The sequence below is a fragment of the Sciurus carolinensis genome, chromosome 1 (assembly GCF_902686445.1).
Source record: "Sciurus carolinensis chromosome 1, mSciCar1.2, whole genome shotgun sequence".
Lineage (NCBI taxonomy): Eukaryota > Metazoa > Chordata > Mammalia > Rodentia > Sciuridae > Sciurus > Sciurus carolinensis.
This window is the reverse complement of record NC_062213.1, coordinates 86,191,399-86,202,392: the sequence shown is the minus strand read 5'-3', so window position 1 is coordinate 86,202,392 and position 10,994 is coordinate 86,191,399.

Genomic DNA, 10,994 nt, shown 5'->3' with positions numbered 1-10,994 from the left:
TTTTCTTACTAAGATGATAAAATTTCAGCTTAATTCCCATGAATATATTTTTTTAAATACTAGAAAATAATTTTATTTACATAATGTAAACATGCTATTCTTTATTTTCCTTCCTGCATAGTCAACAATAAGAGAAATAAATTAATTTAAATCATAAATGATAATCAAATTTGTTTACCTTTAATTTTTTATTATTTATTTTTTATTATATTTTTGTTTTGACTAATAATTTTTTTTAATTTTTCATACATGTATATAGGGTAATAATGTGTCTCAATCTACATCCTCCCCATCCCCACCTACCCCACATCTCTCCTCACTCCCTTCTTACTATCCAAAGTTTCTTCATTCTTACCTACCCACCCCCACTATGGATCAGCATCTGCTTATCAGAGAAAACACTTTACCTTTGGTTTTTTGGTATTGACTTATTTCACTTAGCATGATATTCTTCAGTTCGTCCATGTACCTGCAAATGCCATAAGTTCATTCTTTAAGGCCGAGTAATATTCCATTGTGTGTATATACCATATTTTCTTTATCCATCTATTGAAGGGCATCTAGGTTGGTTCCATAGTTTTGTTATCATGGATTGAACTGCTGTAAACATTGATGGAGCTACATCACTGTAGCACACTGATTTTAAGTCCTTTGGGTATAAACCAGGGAGTGGCATAGCTGGGTCAAATGGTGGTTCCATTCCAAGTTTTCTTAGGAATCTCCATACTGCTTTCCAAAGTGTTTGTATCAATCTGCAGTCCCACCAACAATGTATGAGTGTACCTTTTTCCCCTCATCCTCACCAACACTATTTATTGCTTGTATTTTTTGATAATTGCCATTCTGACTAGAGTGAGATGAAATCTTAGAGTCATTTTGATTTGCATTTCTTTAATTACAAGAGATGATGATGATCATCAATTGTATGCTGTGAAGCATCTGTTCAGTTCCTTAGCCCATTTATTGATTGGGTTATTTGGTTTTTGGGTGTCAAATTTTTTGAGTTCTTTATATATCTTAGAGATTAGTGCTCTATGTGATGTGCATGTGGTAAAGATTTTTTTCCCATTCTGTAGGCTCTCTCTTCATGTTATTGATTGTTTCCTTTGTTGAGAAGAAGCTTTTTAGTTTGAGTCCATCCATTTCTTCTTCTTTTTTTAATTTTTAAAAAATTTTTACAGACTGCTTTTTTGTCAGGGGTGGGCTCTGAGGGCCCCAGAGCCACACCGTGGCCTGATCTCTAAGATGGCGCCTGGCAGCTTGCCAGACATAGCTGCACTCATATACAAGTTTTAGGAAGTAACTCTGGTTGGCTGTTGTACATGAGACAATTCTGGTATCTGCCTGGAGACTGTTCCTTGATAGGCTGACTTTCCTGGTAGTCTACTGTCTGATAGGCTGATGTTCTCAATATAAGTCTGAGACTTGTGGAATAAAGTCTTTTGGTTCCTGTGATCAAGAAGAGCGTACGCGTTGTGATTGTCCCCGCGGGCGGTGGGCGATCATACATTTTGATTCATTGTACACAAATGGGATACATCATTTCATTTCTATTTTTGTACACGATGTAGATTCATACCATTCGTGTACATACCATTTCTTGATTCTTTTTTTTTTTCCCCCAATGGTGGGGATTGAACCCAGGGCCTTGTGCTTGTAAGGCCAGCACTCCACCAACTGAGCTATATCCCCAGCCCCCCATTTCTTGATTCTTAATTTTATTCCTTGCACTTTAGGAGTCTTGTTAAGGAAGTCAGGTCCTAAGCCAACATGATGAAGATTTGGGCCTACTTTTTCTTCTATTAGGTGCAGGGTCTCTGTTCTAGTTCCTCAGTCTTTGATCCACTTTGAGTTGATTTTTGTGCAGGGTGAGAGATAGAGGTTAAATGTCATTTTGTTACATATAGATTTCCAGTTTTCCCAGCACCATTTGTTGAATAGGCTATCTTCTCCAATGCATGTTTTTTGGTGCCTTTGTCTAGTATGAGATAACTGTATTTGTGTGGGTTTATCTCTGAGTTTTCTGTTTTGTTCCATTGGTCTTCATGTCTATTTTGGTGCAATACCATGCCGTTTTTGTTACTGTAGCTCTGTTATATAGTTTAAGGTCTGGTAGTGTGATGCCTCCTGCTTCATTCTTCTTGCTAAGGATTGCTTTGGCAATTATTTTTCCAAATGAATTTCTTGATTGATTTTTCTATTTGTATGAAGAATGTCATTGGGATTTAAATAGGGATTGCATTGAATCTGTATAACACTTTTGGTAGTATGACCATTTTGAAATGTTAAGTCTGCCTATCCAAGAGCATGGGAGATTTTTCCATCTTCTAAGGTCTTCTTCAATTTCTTTCTTTAGTGTTCTGTAGTTCTCATTGTAGAGGTCTTTCACCTCTTTTGTTAGATTATTCCCAAGTATTTTATTTTTTTCGAGGCTGTTGTGAATGAGGTAGTTTTTCTAATTTCTCTTGCAGGGCATTTGTCACTTATGTATAGAAATGTATTTGATTTGTGGGTATTGATTTTATATCATGCTACTTTGCTGAATTAGTTCTAGAAAAATTTGGGTGGAATTTTTTGGATCTTCTAAATGTAGAATCACGTTATGGGCAAATGGTAATAGTTTGAGTTCTTCTTTTCCTATTCATAGCCCTTTAATTTCTTTGGATTGTCTAATTGCTCTGGCTAGGGTTTCAAGGATGATGCTGAATGAAGTGGTGAAAGAGGGCATCCCTGTCTTGTTCCAGTTTTTAGGGAGAATGCTTTCAATATTTCTCCATTTAGAATGATGTTGGCCATGGGCTTAGCATAGACAGTTTTTACAATGTTGAGGTACGTTCCTAGTATCCCCAGTTTTTCTAGTGTTTTGAACATGAAGAGGTGCTGTATTTTGTCAAATGTTTTTTCTGCATTTATTGAGATAATCGTGATTCTTGTCTTTAAATCTATTGATATAAAGTATTACATTTATTGGTTCCCTTATGTTGAACCAACCTTGCATCCCAGGAATGAGCCCTACTTGATCGTGGCACACTATCCTTGTAATATGTTTTTTGTGTGTAATTTTCCAGAATTTTATTGAGAATTTTTGCATCTATGTTCATGAGGGATATTGGTCTGAAGTTTTTTTCCTTGATGTGTCTTTGTCTGGTTTTGGTATCAGGGTGATACTAGCCTCATAGATTGAGTTTGGGAAGGTTCCCTTTTCTATTTCATGGAATAATTTGAGAAGTATTGATGTTAATTCTTCTTTGAAGGTCTTGTAGAACTTGTCTGAGAATTTGTCTGGTCCTGGGTTTTTCTTGGTTGGTAAGCTTTTGATGGCATCTTCTATTCCATTGCTTGAAATTGATCTGTTTAAATTGTGTATGTCCTTCTGCATCAGTTTGAGTAGTTCATGTGTCTGTAGAAATTTGTCAATGTCTTCAAGTTTTTCTCTTTTATTTGAGTATAAATTTTCAAAATAGTTTCTAATTATCTTCTGTATTTCAGTAGTATCCATCATGCTATTTCCTTTTTCATCACGAATTTTAGTAATTTGAGTTTTCTCTCTCTCTTTGTTAGCGTGGCTAAGGGTTGATCAATTTTATTTATTTTTTCAAAGAACCAACATTTGTTTTGTCAATTTTTTGAATTGTTTCTTTTGTTTCAATTTCATTGATTTCAGGTCTGATTTTAATTATTTCTTGTCTTCTGCTGCTTTTGGGTTCTAAGGCTTTGAGATGTAATGTTATATCATTTATTTGTTGAATTTTTATTCTTTTAATGTATGAACTCAATGCTATTGATACCGCTCTTTACCGGTGACGAGTCCTGCTTCCTCAAGTGTTGAAGTATAATGCCGGAGAAGCATGCTGAGGCAAATGTAGAGTGAAAATTAAGCTTTATTAAAGAAAAGTAAAAGCAGACTTCTCCCGGGGGGAAGAAGGGGACCCAAAGGCGGAATCCATGGGATGAACAAATCTTGTTCTTTTTATAGGCTTTATTCTCCCATTCTTTCCCCCTTATCTCCTTCCTCTCTGCCTACGGGATTAGGCCCGGTTTTGCAGGTGAGTTGTAAAAGGTGAAAATCAGATGGGGTAGGGGGAGAGCTAAAATGAGTCAGCCAGGTAAGGGCCCAGAGGGCATTAATCAGCATCTCCCTGCCTGTAGTCTCTGACCAGGGCAGGTAAGTTTGGTTATCAATGGGCTCTGCAAGTCCTTGACATCCCATTCTCCCAGGGCAGTCTCCAACTTCCAAAGGCAGATGGCTTCATGGCCTCCATTTCCTCCATCTGACCCGATCCCCTATTTCTACACTAACTGCCTGTCCCCAATTCTGGCTTCACTATGAACTTTTCTCTTAGCACTGCCTTCATAGCGTCCTAGAGATTTTGATATGTTGTATTGGTGTTCTCATTTACCTCTAAGTATTTTTTTTATTTCCCCTTCATTTCTTCTGCTGTCCATCTGTCATTCAATAGCATGCTATTTAGTCTCTAGGTGTTGGAGTAGCTTCTATTTTTTATTTTATCGTTGATTTCTAGTTTCATTCTGTTATAATCTGATAGAATGCAGGGTAGTATGTCTATTTTTTTTGTATTTTCTGAGAGTTGCTTTGTGGCATAACATGTGTCTATTTTAAAGAAGGATCCATGTGCTGCTGAGAAGAGAGTGTATTTGCTCGATGATGGATGAAAACTCTGTATACTTCCCTTAAGTCTAAATCATTGATTGTATCATTTAATTCTATAATTTCTTTGTTTAATTTTTGTTTCGAAGATCTATCTAGTGGTGAGAGAGGTGTGTTAAAGTCACCCAGTATTATTGTGTTGTGGTCTATTTGATTCTTGAAATTGAGAAGGGTTTGTTTGAAGTATGTAGATGCTCCATTATTTGGGGTTATATATATTTACAATTGTTATGTCTTGTTGGTGTATGATTCCCTTAAGCAGTATGAAATGTCCTTCTTTATCCCGTCCAACTTTGGTTTGAAGTTCATGTTGTCTGGTATGAGGATGGAAATACCTGCTTGTTTACACAGTCCATGTGAGTGATATGTTTCTTCCTAACCTTTCACCTTCAGTCTATGGATGTCTTCCTCAGAGGTGAGTCTCTTGAAGATAGCATCTTGTTGGGTCTTTTTTAAAATCCATTTTTAAAATCCAGTAAGCCAGTCTATATCTTTTGATTGATGAGTTTAGGCCATTAACATTCAGGGTTATTATTAAGACATGATTTATATTCCCAGTCATTTTGGGTTATTTTTTGTTTTTCACTTGACTTAGTTTGTCCTTTGATTGCCCTTTCCCTTAGTGTAGTTCCTCCCTTTGCTGGTTTTCATTGTTGTTGTTGGTTTTTTGGTTTTTTTGTTTGTTTGTTTGTTTGTTTCAGTTTTTCCTCATGAAATATTTTGGTGAAAATGTTCTGTAGTGCAGGCTTTCTAGTTGAACATTCTTTTAACTTTTGTTTATCATAGAAAGTTTTTATTTCATCTTCAAATCTGAAGCTCAATTTTGCTGGATATAAAATTCTCAGTTGGCATCCATTTTACTTCAGATCTTGATAAATGATAATCCAAAACCTCCTGGCATTGAGGGTCTGGGTTGAGAAATCAACTGAGATCTGAATTGGTTTCCCCCTATATGTAATTTGATTTTTTTCTCTCACAGACTTTAAAATTCTATCCTTATTCTGTAGGTTAGTCATTGTCATTATAATGTGCCTTGGTGTGGGCTGCTGTAGTTTTGTACATTTGGGGTCCTGTAAGCCTCTCGTAGTTGATTTTCCATTTCATTGTTAGATTTGGGACGTTTTCTGATATTATGTCATTGAAAAGATTGTGCCTTCCTTTGTATTGTATCTCCATGGCTTTGTCTATTTCAAGAAATCTTAAATTTGGTCTTTTTGTGTTATCCCATAGATGGTGTCTTACCATCTTCTCTGTGCGGTCAACTTTATTTTCAAGTATATGTTTTGTCTTCATTGAGTGAGGTTCCATCTTCCAAGTTGGTGATACTTTCCATTGAATTTTTAATTTGGTTTATTGTTTCCTTCATTTTTTTTTATTGTAAACAAATGGGATACATGTTGTTTCTCTGTCTGTACATGGCGTAAAGGCATACCATTTGTGTAATCATAAATTTACATAGGGTAATGTTGTTTGATTCATTCTGCCATTTTTTCCCTTCCCCCCCTCCCCTCCCACCCTTCCCCTCCATCTATACAGTCCTTCCTTCCTCCATTCCTGCCCCCCTCCCTAAACCCAACTCCAACCCCAACACTAACCCTTCCCACCCCCCATTATGTGTCATCATCCACTTATTAGCGATATCATTCTTCCTTTGGTTTTTTGAGATTGGCTTATCTCACTTAGCATGATATTCTCCAGTTTCATCCATTTGCCTGCAAATGCCATAATTTTATCGTTCTTTATGGCTGAGTAATATTCCATTGTATATATATACCACATTTTCTTTATCCATTCATCAATTGAAGGACATCTAGGTTGGTTCCACAATCTGGCTATTGTGAACTGAGCAGCTATGAACATTGATGTGGCTGTATCTCTGTAATATGCTGATTTTAAGTCCTTTGGGTATAGGCCAAGGAGTGGGATAGCTGGGTCAAATGGTGTTTCCATTCCAAGTTTTCTAAGGAATCTCCACACTGCTTTCCAGAGTGGCTGCACTAATTTGCAGCCCCACCAGCAATGTATGAGTGTACCTTTCTCCCCACATCCTCGCCAACACCTGTTGTTGCTTGTATTCTTGATAATCGCCATTCTAATTGGGGTGAGATGGAATCTTAGGGTGGTTTTGATTTGCATTTCTCGTATTACTAGAGATGTTGAACATTTTTCCATATGTTTGTTGATTGCTTGTAAATCTTCTTCTGTGAAGTGTCTATTCATTTCCTTAGCCCATTTGTCAGTTGGATTATTTACATTCTTGGTGTAGAGTTTTTGAGTTCTTTATAGATTCTGGAGATTAGCGCTCTATCTGAAGTATGATTGGCAAAGATTTTCTCCCACTCTGTAGGCTCTTTCTTTGCATTGCTGATAGTTTCCTTTGCTGAGAGAAAGCTTTTTAGTTTGAATCTATCCCAGTTATTAATTCTTGCTTTTATTTCTTGTGCTATGGGAGTCCTGTTGAGGAAGTCTGGTCCTAAGCCGACATGTTGAAGCTCTGGACCTACTTTTTCTTCTATAAGATGCAAGGTCTCTGGTCTGATTCCGAGATCCTTGATCCATTTTGAGTTTAGTTTTGTGCATGGTGAGAGATATGGGTTTAGTTTCATTCTGTTGCATATGGATTTCCAATTCTCCCAGCACCATTTGTTGAAGAGGCTATCTTTTCTCCATTGCATATTTTTGGCCCCTTTGTCTAGTATGAGAAAATTGTATTTATTTGGGTTTGTGTCCGTGTCCTCTATTCTGTACCATTGATCCACCTTTCTATTTTGGTACCAATACCATGCCGTTTTTGTTACTATTGCTTTGTAGTAGAGTTGAAGATCTGGTATTGCGATACCCCCTGCTTCACTCTTTCTGCCAAGGATTGCTTTAGCTATTCTGGGTTTTTTATTCTTCCAGATGAATTTCATAATTGCTTGCTCTATTTCTGTAAGGTACATCATTGGGATTTTAATTGGAATTGCATTAAATCTGTAAGCACTTTTGGTAGTATGGCCATTTTGACAATATTAATTCTTCCTATCCAAGAACATGGGAGATCTTTCCATCTTCTGAGGTTTTCTTGAATTTCTTTCTTTAGTGTTCTGTAGTTCTCATTGTAGAGGTCTTTCACCTCTTTTGTGAGATTGATTCCCAAATACTTTAGTTTTTTCGAAGCTATTGTGAATGGGGTAGTTTTCCTAATTTCTCTTTCTGAAGATTCATCGCTTATATATAAAAATGCCTTTGATTTATGTGCATTGATCTTGTAACCTGCTACTTTACTGAATTCACTTATGAGATCTAAAAGTTTTCTGGTGGAATTTCCTGGTTCCTCTAAGTATACCATCATATCATCAGCAAATAGGGATAGTTTGAGTTCTTCTTTTCCTATTCATATCCCTTTAATTTCTTTGGTCTGTCTAATTGCTCTGGCTAGAGTTTCAAGGAAGATATTGAATAGAAGTGGTGAAAGAGGGCATCCCTGCCTTGTTCCAGTTTTTAGAGGGAATGCTTTCAGTTTTTCACCATTTAGAATGATATTAGCCATGGGTTTTGCGTAGATGGCCTTTACAATGTTAAGGAATGTTCCCACTATCCCTATTTTTTCTAGTGTTTTGAGCATGAAGGGGTGCTGTATTTTATCAAATGCTTTCTCTGCATCTATCGAAATAATCATGTGATTCTTGACTTTAAGTCTATTGATATGGTGAATGACATTTATTGATTTCCTGATGTTGAACCAACCTTGCATCCCTGGGATGAAACCCACTTGATCATGGTGCACTATCTTTTTAATATGTTTTTGTATGCGATTTGCTAAAATTTTGTTGAGAATTTTTGCGTCGATGTTCATTAAGGATATTGGTCTGAAATTTTCTTTCCTCGATGTGTCTCTGTCTGGTTTAGGTATCAGGGTGATATTGGCTTCATAGAATGAGTTTGGGAGGGTTCCCTCCTCTTCGATTTTCTGGAATACTTTGAGAAGTATTGGAATGAGTTCTTCTTTAAAAGTTTTGTAGAACTCGGCTGAGAACCCATCTGGTCCTGGACTTTTCTTTGTTGGTAGGCTTTTGATGACTTCTTCTATTTCATTACTTGAAATTGGTCTATTTAAATTGTGTATGTCCTCCTCGTTCAGTTTAGGCAATTCATATGTCTCTAGAAACCTGTTGATGTCTTCGAAATTTTCTATTTTGTTGGGCTATAGATTTTCAAAATAGCTTCTAATTATGTTTTGTATTTCAGTCGTGTCTGTTGTGATATTTCCTTGTTCATTCCGAATTTTAGTGATTTGGGTTTTCTCTCGTCTTCTCTTTGTTAGTGTGACTAAAGGTTTATCAATTTTGTTTATTTTTTCGAAGAACCAACTATTTATTTTGTCAATTTTTTGTATTGTTTCTTTCGTTTCAATTTCGTTGATTTCAGCTCTCAGTTTGACTATTTCCTGTCTTCTACTACTTTTGGTGTTGGTCTGTTCTTCTTTTTCTAGGGCTTTGAGCTGTAGTGTTAGGTCGTTTATTTTTTGAGTTTTACTTCTTTTATTAAATGCGCTCCATGAAATAAATCTTCCTCTAAGTACCGCTTTCATAGTGTCCCAGAGATTTTGATATGATGTTTCTTTGTTCTTGTTTACCTCTAAGAATTTTTTAATTTCCTTCCTAATATCTTCTGTTATCCATTCATCATATAGTAGCATGTTGTTTAATCTCCAGGTGTTGGAGTAGTTTCTGTTTTTTACTCTTTCATTAATTTGTAACTTCAATCCATTATGATCTGATAGAATACAAGGTAGTGTCTCTATCTTCTTGTATTTGCTGACATTAGCTTTGTGGCATAATATATGGTCTATTTTAGAGAAGGATCCATGTGCTGCTGAGAAGAAAGTGTATTCGCTCTTGGTTGGATGGTATATTCTATAAATATCTGTTAAGTCTAAATTATTGATTGTGTTATTGAGATCTATGGTTTCTTTGTTCAATTTTTGTTTGGAAGATCTGTCCAGTGGTGAGAGAGGTGTGTTAAAATCACCTAGTATTATTGTGTTATGGTCTATTTGGTTTCTAAAATTGAGAAGGATTTGTTTAACATACATGGATGAGCCACTGTTTGGGGCATAGATGTTTATGATTGTTATATCTTGCTGATTTATGCTTCCCTTAAGCAGTATGAAATGTCCTTCTTTATCCCTTCTGACTAGCCTTGGCTTGAAGTCCACATTATCTGAAATGAGGATGGATACTCCAGCTTTTTTGCTGAGCCCATGTGCATGGTATGTTTTTCCCCATCCTTTCACCTTTAGTCTTTGGGTATCTCTTTCTATGAGGTGAGTCTCTTGCAGGCAATATATTGTTGGATCTTTCTTTTTAATCCAATCTGCCAGTCTATGTCTTTTGATTGATGAAGTCAGGCCATTAACATTCAGGGTTATTATTGAGATATGATTTGTATTCCTGGTCATTTGGTTCATATTTAAAATTTTTGACACATCTTGGTTCCTCCTTTATTTGACAGTTCCTTTAGGATAATTCCTCCCTTTGCTGATTTGCTGCTTTGTTTTTTATCTCTTCCTCATGAAATATTTTGCTGAGAATGTTCTGTAATGCTGGCTTTCTTTTTGTAAATTCTTTTAACTTTTGTTTATCATGGAATGATCTTATTTCATCGTCAAATTTGAAGGTAAGTTTTGCTGGGTATAAGATTCTTGGTTGGCATCCATTTTCTTTCAGAGCTTGAAAAATGTTGTTCCAGGCCCTTCTAGCTTTTAGGGTCTGGATTGAAAAATCTGCTGATATCCGTATTGGCTTCCCCCTGAATGTAATTTGGTTCTTTTCTCTCACAGCCTTTAAAATTCTGTCTTTATTTTGTATGTTAGGTATTTTCATTATAATGTGCCTTGGTGTGGGTCTGTTGTAATTTTGTGTATTTGGAGTCCTATAAGCCTCTTGGACTTGATTTTCCATTTCATTCTTCAGATTTGGGAAATTTTCTGATATTATTTCTTCAAATAGATTGTTCATTCCTTTGGTTTGTTTCTCTACACCTTCCTCAATCCCAATAATTCTCAAATTTGGCCTTTTCATGATATCCCATAGTTCTTGGAGATTCTGTTCATGATTTCTCACCATCTTCTCTGTTTGTTCAACTTTGTTTTTGAGGTTAAATATTTTGTCTTCAATATCTGAAGTTCTGTCTTCCAGCTGTTCTATCCTATTGGTTATGCTTTCTATGGAGTTCTTAATTTGGTTTATTGTTTCCTTCATTTCAAGGATTTCTGTTTGTTTTTTTTTCAATATCTCTAACTCTTTATTGAAATGATCTTTTGCTTCCTGAATTTGCTCTG